Source organism: Protopterus annectens, chromosome 2.part0 (assembly GCF_019279795.1).
Source record: "Protopterus annectens isolate FY-2018-M chromosome 2.part0, PAN1.0, whole genome shotgun sequence".
NCBI classification, from domain to species: Eukaryota; Metazoa; Chordata; order Ceratodontiformes; family Protopteridae; genus Protopterus; species Protopterus annectens.
This window is the reverse complement of record NC_056728.1, coordinates 1669455562-1669468391: the sequence shown is the minus strand read 5'-3', so window position 1 is coordinate 1669468391 and position 12830 is coordinate 1669455562. Positions and strand designations below refer to the sequence as shown.

General features: G+C 39.9%; 1 protein-coding gene across 1 annotated transcript in view; it reads left to right on the top strand.

Moving 5' to 3' along the window:
• LOC122793565 (vacuolar protein sorting-associated protein 13D-like) overlaps positions 1-12830 on the top strand; it is an 845840-nt gene that overhangs the window by 400640 nt on the left and 432370 nt on the right. The window lies entirely within an intron of this gene.

Below are 12830 nucleotides of genomic sequence, written 5' to 3'. Positions count from 1 at the left end.
GGACCCAGCCAAAATGCAAAACCCACCCTATTTCTTTACTATACCTTTGTCTATTGCCCTCCCATCAACATTTTTAAACAATTGTTAGTTACAAACCCTACAATGCTTCTACAAACTTTAATAACCTCACCCTTCAAATTAAAGCCTTCCTATTGCCTTATACCCCTGCTGATAATCACCTATCTTCTCACAGCCTATGAGCACCTCGCCCTCCCATGCTTTTACTATCCAAGATCCCAAACAATTTCCCCTGCTCTTTCAAACAGCTCTAATCATCCACTACTCCCCCTCCTAGCTAATTCCCTTACTATAAAAATACATCATCTCACTCTAGCCAGGTATGTTAACCCCAGAATTAAATACTACTACAAACTTTTATTCAAATTCCAGAAACTCATAATCAGTTTTGCAAACTAAACTCATAATTGATGGTGACGTTCACCCCAACCCAGGACCAACTCAGTCTATTGTAACCAGCCCAATAAGTAATACTCCCACTGGTCTGCAAACCTTAAACAAAACCTCCAACTCTCTCCTGATCTGTCACCTAAATATTAGAAGCCTAAATAATAAGATCCATTGCTTCATAATTTCATAGATTAGTACTAAGCTAACTGCCCTTGCGAGCCATTTTAAGCCTAGCCAATTATCCCGTGTGAGACTCAAACCCTGCACCTTGTGTTTGTAAGGTAAACACCTTAACCATTAGGCCACCCACCCAACCCCTTGCATGCGCTCATGGCAGTATACTCCCCAGATATACTATGCCTTACTGAAACTTGACTTAAGCCAACCACCACTGACAATGAATTTATACTACCTGGTTACAATATTTTAAGATTAGACCGCACATCAAGGAAGGGTAGGGGTTAGCTGTATTATATAAAACTACACTTAATGTAAATATTTCAAATTCCCCACAAGCTCCACAAACTGAAAATGCAGAAATACTAATTACAAAACTACAAATCAACAAACACAAATCTATAAACATTGTCTGCATTTACATTCTGTCAGGTAACAGCACTAATACCCTTGAGGACATCCTACAATGGATGTCCGTAAACTGCCCACAAGAAACCATTATTCTCGGAGATTTTAATATTGACTGAAACATCTGTTCCTCAGATTTCCCTACCACCCACATAAATTTATATGGTTTCACCCAAGCCATATCATCCACCACTAGAATTAGTAAGCCCAACAATAAAGAAAGCATACTAAACTGGATTCTCGTAAATAACCACCCCCAAATGTTTAAGCAGATGCCCAACCCGAAGAAATCAGTGATCACTTCCTAACTTATATACTCAGGCAAAAAACTGATATCTCTCAAATACCTAGCTTTAGAACTTTTAGGAGCAATAAGAGCTTTAATCAAACTGAATTCCAAAAGGAACTTCAGGCATGTAACTGGAATTGTCTAAAATTACTTCCATTAGACGAAGCAGTTTCATACCTTAACTCCACATTTCTTACTATCTTTGATAACCACGCACTGACCTGGACCGTCAGATCCAATAAAAAAGTAGCACCATGGCTGTCTAAAGAAACAAGACAAAAAATCGTAAGTAGAAATAAAGCCTGGACTTCCTGGAGAACCAATAAATCCCTAAAGGACCAACTTTATATATATATATAAAAACAGCTAAGGAATGATACAAAAAAGTCCATTGTTCTAGATAAAAAAAAATATTACTGCAACCTACAACAAAACATCAAAATAGACCACAGAAATTTTGGTCCAGTTTAGACAGTTTTCGCCACCCAGGACATACTACTACCTCTACCCCTGTGACTGCCCTCCAAAAACCTCCAGAAATTATTGCCAACACTTTTAACACTTTCTTTACAGAAACTATGCAATCCCTTGCCAACCAGCTAGCACCCAATAACCCAAACCCAATTGACCCTATATCCAACACTCACCCCTCCTTTAACTTTCAACCAATACCAACATCACTTATCAGATCTTTAATTAGAAAACTGAAACCCACCACCCTATCAGCAGACCTACTCCCCGCTGAATATCTTCAAAAAGCTACAGACTTATTAGCATATCCCATTTCAATATTAATTAACAGAACCATCTCGGAAGCATATATCTCCTCCATCTGGAAGATTTCCCACATCATTCCTCTCCATAAAGGGGGTAATTCCACTGAACTATCAAACTACCGGCCTATTGCCATTCTGTCTCCTCTGGCTAAAATTATGGAAAAATGTATCCATAAGCAACTCTTGCATTACCTTAATGTGAACAATCCCCTAGCCCCCCTCTCAACACGGATTTAGACCCCACCATAGTACACCCTCAGCTCTTCTTTCCTTTTCTCAGACAATAAATCAGTATCGTAATAATAACAAGCTCTCCTCTGCCCTCTTTCTCGACCTATCCAAGGCGTTTGACATAGTAAATCATCAACTAATCCTATGGACACTAAAAACTCTTGCCATAGATAACCTGGCAATGCGCTGGTTTCAGTCCTATCTAAATGGCAGACAACAAGCTGTGCTATGGAAGGATAGCATATTCTGCCTATTGCCAGTCACCCTTGGAGTGCCTCAAGGGTCTGTACTAGGACCGCTTCTATTTTCCATTTTCATTAATGATCTCCATACAGTCATCCCCAAAGGAACCTGCATTCAGTATGCAGATGACTCTACCTTATTCTGTTCTGCCACCTCCCTGATAGACCTACAGACCTTGTCCCAAAATACCTTTAATAAAGTTGAAAGCTTGCTCACTGACCGGCGTCTTCTATTAAATCCAAATAGAACAAAACTGTTACTGTTCACCCCCACTCGGAAAGTTCCTTTGCCATCATTTACCATAATATCCAACAATGGCACCATAATTTCCCCAGAATCTACTACAAAACTATTAGGTGTAATAGTTGACAATAACCTAAAATTTAATGCCCACATCGATAGAACCTTTAAAACAGTCAATAAGAAACTTGGCTGTTTATATAGGATTAAGCCATTCCTAACCCCAACTTCTAGGACAGTGATTGCCCATACACACTTACTGTCAACCCTTCTTTATGCCTCCTCGATTTATACAAACCTAAGTAAATCTGACCTCAGTAAACTTAATAGATGCTATAATAACATTGCCAGATTTGACACAGGTTCAGCATATAGAAAACACCACTGTCTTAACCTATGGTCCCTAGACTGGCTAGAGTTACCCTCTCAACTCCAGTATACCCAATTAACAGTTGCTCACAAAGTCCTCTGTCAGCCCGACAGCACGCCCTTACTCAAAAACATAATCACCCCCTACAATAACTTAAGAACACTCCGTTTTTCTGATAAAATGCTAATAAAAACTGTTAAATCCAATAACTCAGCAGGTGAGTCATTATTTTCCAACTCTGTTTGCAAAATCTGGAACCTACTCCCTGCTGAACTTACGGCAATCCACTCCTTAACCCAATTTAAAACGTCTCTCAAAGCACACCTAAAAGCTCACTGGTTGTGCCCCTGTGCTAACCTACTCACAATTAACTCTGTATTACTACATTCCCTGGCTAGTTGTTTAAACTGTTTTATAATAAATTGGATAAAATCAGCTGCCTCATTCTAAGGTATTATACTACTGAATGAAATGCTACCTTGCTCAGCTTGTACTACTACAACTGTTTATGTTCTAATATTAGAATTAATAATTGTAAAATTTTTATGTATGTATTCTAACAAACCTGGAACATGTATCTATACGTAATTGTATAAAAAACCCCAACTGTTATGTTTTATGTATCCGTTTATGTGTAGCTTTTCTCCCCAGGCCTCCGCTGATAATGGACCTGAATCCAGTTGGACTTTCCCGGTTAACAAATGTAAAATAAATATTATTACTCTCGTCTCGGTCCATTGCTTGTTATGGGTAGCTATGCTTAAAATTCTGTTTGCGACTGCCATTTTGTTCCTTTGTCCCAGAAAGACAAAATATGTTTCCAGAAATTGTGTGAGTCTCTGTCAGATGATGAGCTTAGCATCTACTTATACCTGGTACGTTTAGCAAATGTCCTTGCTTTCTTTTATTCTTTTTACAAACAGCTGTATACCAAAATCCTCATGAGGGTGCAAGTGCTGAGCTTAGTTGAAGGCTGTGTCCGTATTTTTTGTACAGCTGAATTTGGTGTTATTGGAAGTCAAAATGAAAAATACCTCACTGCATTGCCGTTTTTTTCTTTTTTCTTATGATAAAGAAGTGTGAACCTGTCTCTCTCTTTGTTAGGTTGAGAGTGAACAATGAAAGCTAACTCAACTGTTTCTTCTTACTGTATTATTTAAAAAATAACATTTGAGATTTCTTGCTTGAAAAACAGTGAATGACTTATTACAAACACACAAATGAGAACACAGTTTGTAAGTATTAAATCACACTGCGTTTAAGTTCAAGGTAACTTAATGCTTTATAAACATTACAAATAGATTATAGCGTATGGTACTATTATTCTGTATATTCAACATGACAGGTGTTAGCCTGTCAAACATCGTGTTGGTCTACAAACACCATTTGTTTAAGCTATCAATGGCTCATTGTTCCCTTGTAATTTTAGAATGTATATTTCTGTGTCTGTAAGGCGAAATGTAAACAGAATGCACCTTACCCTGGGAAAGGACTGCAGCAGTGTAGTTTTTCTATATATTTAAGATCTCTGGGAAAACTTTAGACATCTCTCTATTGTATTTGTGAAAGAAGAGTTCTGTCTCTAACTACAATTATACTGGTGAGGTGTTAATTTTGTGTGTGTTCCTTACCTAGTCATGCTTCATTTTAACCTAGAGGCATTCTTAAAAGCAAAGTTTCATTTCCACCTCAGCATTTTACACTTTTCTTTCAGAATAGTTAAGGAAGACCCTTCGTAAAAGTAAGCTAATATAGGTCTAGTGTGTGTGTGGTTGCTGAAATAAGAACGATGGGCCAGAACTGAAGTAATATAAAAGCTTGATTTGTCTCAAGAAACAATAAATATTAATTTTCCTTATAATCTGAATTTTTTTATAAATTACATTTAGGCTTTTTGATTCTAATCCTAACAAAGCACAGACTAAACAGTTTCCTTTCTTTGTGTGTGTATATATTTACATTACACATCATTAAAAATTCATATGGATATGTACACATATGTACATACACATTTGTTTGCAATGTAATATGCTTTATATACCCTTGTAGACCTTGTTCTGCTGGCCCAACATGCTCACCTCACAACCCCTGCCATGGACAATCAGTGCCATTCTCCTGACCATGTTGATGTGTCTCCAATGCATCCCTTGTTGGATCACAAGTACTGTCAGGGGATAGATACACTTCACTGTGAGAAGAGCAACTTCCCTTCCAGGGAATTAAGTTGGTGATAACTTTTCAGTGAGACAGAGGAAGGGATTGGTGCAAATAAATGCAAGGTGCAGCATGAATGAACAAGACCCCCGGGCTCATTTTATATTTTTTTCTCCCAGACAGTGCACATTTTATAGCATCCCCTGGTCCCTTGTCGTGTTTTCTCCCTCTCCCTTTTAATTTTGTTCTTTTGCTGCTGTATCTAGGCACCACTGGAAGCTGCTTGCAAAACAGCAATGTCCCTGTTTGCTCCTCCACCCCGAGAAGAGTATTTGGTAATGTATTTGATCCTACAATCTTGGTAGGTCTTCCTGCTGTTTGGGCTAATCAGCGAAGCTTGGTCATTGACATTACAAGCAGGAGCAAAAGCTGTCTGCCAGCAGGCCAGCTTATGCAAAGAGATTTATGTGTAAATTAACAGCAAGGCTTAATTAACCTAGCATCATGTTGGGGTGTTAGAGTGCCTATGGAAGTTGAAGCACAAAGCAAGTCTGAGTACCTCATCCTGTCTTAGTCTGCCTGTATTATGCACAAAACACACAACTTTGGGCTTTATTGCTGTTGTAAAATGAGAATTTGATTTTTTTAAGTAATGAGAGAGAGAGAACTGGACCATATCACAGCAAGCATATGACTGCTTTCATTTAAGCAGAAGCACTAACAGGTTTTGGTAAAAGTATCCTAGCACTCACCAGTTTTTATGTAAAATTCTATGCCTAACTCAGATTCATTTATGTCCTACAGAATACATATAAATACAGCTGAGCAGATTGACTACACACCCATTTAACTTTAAAGTTAGCTTTCCCCTCAGTAGTTTATGTCTGGACTTTATGCCCAATTTTGTTTTCCATCTTATTGTAGATTTAAGAGCCAGTTTGTTCACTGTTTTTCAAATTTCAAACTGTGCTCTTCTCTGTTTTCAGAGTAGTTGCTTCTATTGACGAAAAGGACTTGGATAGAAAACAGTGATTTTGTTTTCTTTGTAGTAGTTTAAACAGCCATTATGCCAGTGGCTGTTATGGGGATTTGTAAAAGAAGAGCATCACTGGTGTCACTGTGTGTGTGTGTGTGTGTATGTGTGTGTGGGTGTGGGTGTGTGTGTGTGTGTGTATGTGTAACACTTTATAAAACTTTGTTTTGTTCACACACAGTCTTTGCATCTCCTTTCATAAAGTTACTTGATCAAAAATGAAATAGAAGAGATGCAGTGGCTTCTTCCCCCCCCACCTCCAAGTCACAAAACCATGTTTTAAAATTACTTTGCAAATTCTGTTTTTATTGTTATTTAATTTAAAAGGGTGTTTGAGAAAGTGTTCTCCTTGTTGTTACCTAGATCCCAGCTTCTCTTTCGTCATTTAAAATGCACGATAATCTAAAATATTAATTGCTGCAGCACATCCTTTTCTCTGTGTTTATTTGTAAGAAAACATTAAAATTGTTATTTTTAAATGTGAATTTTGCACTTGTGGCCTGGTTGCATTCTGAGTGAATAAAACTAAGTGCATTAATTGTGATAGTTAAAAAATCTATGATGAAATAGATTTAAATGTGAAAGGGCCGAATGTTGTATTTACAGTCTGTGGCACTAAGATATTGACCATGACTGCTTCCTAGTTTTAAGATATCAACTCCACTAGTTTTTGTTTAGTTTGCATATTCATCTTGTTACTAAGCAACAACAAAAGCAGGGTGTGCTTTATCAAGATATTGCCACACAGTGAGGTCCATTGTAACGTGACTTAAAGCTGAGTGCCAAGGGTTTGAAAATATCTTATAATAATTCTGAGGGGTGTTTATAGTTAGGCAGTAGACTCACTGTGTAGTAAAACAATATGGGAGCATTTTAACTTTTAGGTTTGCAGAAATATCAACACAGTTATCAAATGTGACTTTCAAGTCTGCCTCCGAGGCTGCTTTCTAATGCTTAGGTCATATTGATAGACAGGTTGTGTAGTGCACTGCAGAAATTAGTGCAAAGAATGGAGACACGCGGGAATGGAGTAATTCAGAGACACAAATAGCATGGCTGTGTTAGAGGGAAAATAGTGTAATGTTCAGGGTTTGTAATTGACTATATAATGATTTGAAATGAGACTGCAGGTGCAAATTTGGGACACTGAATTTGCAAGTGATGCCATTAAAAATGTCAGAGCAATTCAGAAATGTATGAAACAGTTATGCAGTGCCACAGTGATCACCTATTCTGAGCTCTAGTATAAATTGCTTGTGTGTAGGATGCTAGAATATTTGCAATAGGAACACAGTAGCAGGGCAGTATATGTCATTGGCTGCTTCATCCAGTAGTCCTCCTTGCCAGTGGTTAGTACCATCAGTGCCCAACCTGCCACCAGTTGTCTGACCAGTAGATTGTGGACTGCTACTCTGTGAATAGGGATGCTATACAGGAACCTGACAAATTGTGTCACGCACAGACAGAATCAAGGGAGGTACATGTAGCTTTCACCATCCTAGCCACACGCATCTTTGTGAGATTTATGGACAATGCTAGGAATTTCACTGGTGTCAGCACCACTGATCCTGCACCAGTTGCTTAGCATCATGCTACAGCTTGTGAAGGAGCATGTATAGTTCACAAGTACTGCAGAAGAGAAACCCAACCACAATGCAGTGATTCTGAGACATTGCCTTTTCCCAAAGATCCTGAGTAACATTGATTGCACAAGCACTGCCATCAAGGCCACGTCTGAACCACAGAGAATGAGAATGAGGTACACTGAGAGTAAGGAGTTCCACTCTGTCAAGTGCGAGGCGGTTGGCAGTGCACAGGCTGTCATCTGTAATTTGTCCATGCACCACCAGACAGTTCACATGATTCTCATATGTAGTACATGTAAGACATGTACCAGTGTTTCATGTGGGGTGACTTTCCGCAAGGTTATCTACTCAGTAGGTGCCCGTGTAAAAAAAAAATGTTAACTTCTTAGGTAACAAAAAAAAGTACAAGAGTAACAATAATAATATTACAGGAAATACAAGAAAATTGAATGGCAAAAGCATTAATATACACACACACACACACACACACACACACACACACACACACACACACACACACATGCTATATGATGAATTAAATGTGTTAATTACTAGTGGCACAATTACTTCTTTGTGCAAGAAACCTAGGCAAAGCCTAAAATAATGGGGGACAAAGGCCCCAAAATAGGGAAAGATTTTACGTATTAACTCTTATAAAGTTAGAAAGTTGTTAGAATAACAGGATCAATGCTAGCATGCATATTCTGAAGGATATATGAAGTCTGAAATTCAAATGTATGTCATTATTTAGTGACGTCACTCTTCATTGATTTGCCAGAAGACTATGAATTTTATGAGGAACAGACCAAAAATATGAGGCAAAAAAATTGGACATTATGCAAAAAATCTGGACATTTGAGAGATATGCATAAAACTTCTATAATGAGCATATAAAGAGAAATATTAATATAGATGTTAATTTTAATTTGGAACAAAAACATTATTATTAAACGTTCACTAAAGTATTAATGCCCAGTAGGGTGAGTACTGCAGAGTAGAAATGGACTGCCCAGAGCTTTTGTAAGGCCTGATATATATATACATACACACACACACACATATATATATATATATATATACATGCATAAACACACACACACATATATGTATATATGTGTGTGTGTGTGTGTGTGTGTGTGTGTATATATATATATATATATATATATATATATGTGTGTGTGTGTGTATATATGTGGATATGTATATATATATATATATATATATATATATATATATATATATATATAAATATATGAGAGAGAGAGAGAGAGAGAGAGGGATATATATATATTTATAGGTTCATAGGTTGGTACTAGTCTATCAGCCCTAGGGCCTGTACAAGCCTAGCCATAACAATTCCCTGGATATTGCTTCCCACAATATTTACTTCCCTGGACCCCTGTGTAGCAGGGCAACTGATGTGATCCCCGGGGTGAATTTCCTATTTCCCATCCAATCGTCAGGGTTCCTTTTGAAGAGGGCCAAGGAGGCCATCTGCTTGACATGTAAGGGCAGTCTATTCCAGAGTATGGGGAGTCTCTGGGTCAGGAACCTATCCCTCCACCATGTTTTGTTCATTGTGATGACAAGGTGTAGATCCCTGGAAATTGTGGCTCTGAGGGATTGGGATTTCTTTAAGTGGAACATGTCCAACAGCTCAGGGTTTGAAATGGCCTTGTATGTTAAGCAGAGATCGCCTCTGAGTAGACGATATGCCACAGAGTATAGCTGGAGTTTTTTTAGACGGTCAGCATAGGGCATCTGCTTTAGGCCTGTGATTCTTTTAGTGAGGTACTTCTGCAGCCTTTCCAGCTGTTGCAAATGTCTTGTGAGGTATATACCAAACGGGGTGCTGTACTCTATAATGGGTCTAATGAGGGATGAGTACAGTGACCTCCTTTTTTCTGGATGAAAAGCCCTCACTGATGAGGTGTGCCACATAGAAGGATTTCCTGACTGTTATGGCAGTGTGGTTATCGAAGGTGAGACCACTGTCCACCTGTGTCCCTAAGTCTGTCATCACACTTTCAGTGTTTAGTGTACTGCCACCTATGTGGTAATGCAGGGGTACATGGTTTTTCCCAAAGGGGATAACTATACTTTTCTTGGCATCAAGCTTGAGCCCATGGCTCTGGCACCAAGCATCTGTCTCTGTAAGGCCCTTTTATCGAATATCCACATCATTTGGGGATTCAATAATGGCTCCCAGTTTGTAGTCATCTGCAAACTTTGTTAGCCACAGTCCTTTAGTGTTGGCCTGTACTTCAGAGAAGTAGATGTCAAACAAGAGCGGTCCCAGGACTGAACACTGAGGTACTCCACTTGTTACTTGTCTGGAGCTGGATTTGGAATCGGCTACTTTTACAGTCTGGGTTCTTTCAGTAAGCCAGTTGGCAACCCATCGAGTGACATAAGGATTTATGCCCAGCTTAGTAAGTTTATCTATGATTCCAGAGTGGGGGATGGTGTAGAAGGCCTTGCCGAGGTCCAGATAGGCTGTGTAGACCGCCTTTCCCTTGTCCACAGCTCTGGAGACTGATTTGAAGAAGTCATTCAGGTTCAGGAGACAAAATCGTCCCTTCAAGAACCCAGACTGGGTGGGGTCCAGTGTTTGAAGGTTGCCGATGTCTTTGTTTATAAGTTCCATAATAATGCTTTCCATGCCTTTGCAGATCAGGCTCGTCAGACTGATGGGACAGTAATTCCGGGGTTCCTAGTGGAGTGGGATAACTGTAGCTTTGCGCCACTCAGTGGGCACGAAGCCTGAGGTGAGGCTATGATTAAACATGACACTTAGGTGAGGTGCCATTTCATTTTGTAGTTAATGTAGTATATAACCCGGGATGTCATCTGGTCCCATGGATGCTGTATTTTTAGCTTTGGAGAGTGTGGTTTCTACCTCTGTGACCATGATTACCAGAATTTGACAGTCTTTTGGTATTGAGATGGGCCCTTTAGGGGGTGAGAGGGGGTGAATTTGGCAGTAAATCGATCTGCCAGGATATTGGCAATATCCTTGGGATCAGTATATTTAATGCCATTTTGTTGTATGTCAGAGCAGGTCTGAGCATTGCCATTTAGATTCTTGACATAACTGTAGAATGCCTTGCGGTTGTCTTTGGAAACTTTGGCAATTGTATTTTCCTAACTAGCTTTGGAGGGGATTTTATGAGGGATCTCAGCTTCTTACTGTGGCTGGTAAGGGAGTTTTTTGCATCCTGGTATTTTCCTCTTTTCTGCAACAGTTTCTTCCTTCCATTGTCTAGTTTGTTTATGGCTGGGGACCACCAGATTGGCTTCCTTTTTTTGGAGGAGAACATCTTGTTTCTCTTTGGGATGGCACGATTCATGCATGAGTGGATGGGCTCGTACAGTGTCTTAGTGTAGGATTCAGCAGTCAAACATTCAGCTCCCGTCTGCATGGGTGTCGTGAAGTTTGTCACTTCTGACTTGAGTAGCATGAAATTGGCTTTGGGGAAATTTTTTATGGAGTTTTCCTACTGGGGGGGTGGGGGCGGGATGTGGATGTCAAGGGTGATTTGCTTATGGTCAGACCTGACCAATGAGGGGGTGACCATGGTATGGAACATCTATCTCCCATGTTGGTAATGAGCAGGTCTGGGATATTGGAGCCCCTGGTAGGACAATGGATTAGTTGATCCAGGGCGTTGGAATTTATGAATTCCAAGAACCATTGGGAAAAGGTGTTGGTACCCGGGTAGTTTTCCCAGTTAATGGCAGGGTAGTTGAAATCACCCATTATTAGGGTGTTTGGTTGTATCTTAATATTTTCCAGTCTGTTTAGAAAGGTGTAATGAGAATCTTGGGGCATGGTGGGGTATCTGTAGCAAGCTACAGTTTGGATTGCAGTCTTATCTAGTGTTAGTTGCACCTGGAGAATTTTGGATGCATTGTGTTGGGCAACTAGCCTGGAGGTGTGAATATCCTTGGTGAATATGGACACTCCTCCATCTTTAGTGTTTCGGTCTTGGTTTGGTGACTGAAACGTGTGGTAAGAGCTGCAGCCTGGTATTGCAGGGGTGCTCTCTGGAGCCCTTGAACCAGGTCTCAGTTACTGCACAGATATCGATGTTTTCCATTTGTAGGAGTGCCTCGAGAGAGTGCATTTTGAGGTTTAGACTTCTAGCATTGAGTAGCATTACCTTTAGATTTTGCATGCTTGTATATGTTGTGGTGGTGGTTTTGTCCTTTGAACCTTGCCTAAAAAAAGGCACTGTAGGGGTGGCAAGAGCTTTAGCCAGTAACCTGAATCCCAGGGGTGACAGGTGCAGACCATCTCTGGCAAAGTATCATGGTTTGTCGATCATGTCGTCCCAGGCAGACAGATAGTGGATCCCCTTTGAATGACACCAGAAGCTTAGCCAATTGTTGAAGTCAGTCATTTTGTCCTTATACTGTGGTATCATTCTTGGTGAAGGCAGGATGTTACTCAAGGCTAGGGTCATACCTGCCTGGGCTACATGATCCGAGAGCTCTTCCATGTCTCTCTTCATGTAGTCCAGGGAGGTGCGTCTCAAGTCATTCACTCCAACATGGACAATGACAGAGTTGTATTTGTACTTGTTGTGGAGTGACTTAAGTGCATGCATTATGTGGCAGATCCTGGCACCCGACAGGCAGTTGACTGTAATTTTCTCTGTGTTCAGCTTGGTGAGTGGGGCATCAGTGTGCCTGACTATAGAGTCACCTATGACTAAAGTGTTGGGTACGTTGTCTTGCCTTAGGGGCTGTTGTTGGGTGGCACACTGGTGTTTTTAGCTATGTGTCACTTTGGTTGTGACTGGTGTTTGCGTTTCAGCTTCGGAGGTCCTTGTTGCTTGGGCAGGTTAATGTTAAGGGCCTCTGCATATGTGAGTTTAGTGTTGCTATGTGTGGGTGTTGATGGTGTGGGTTT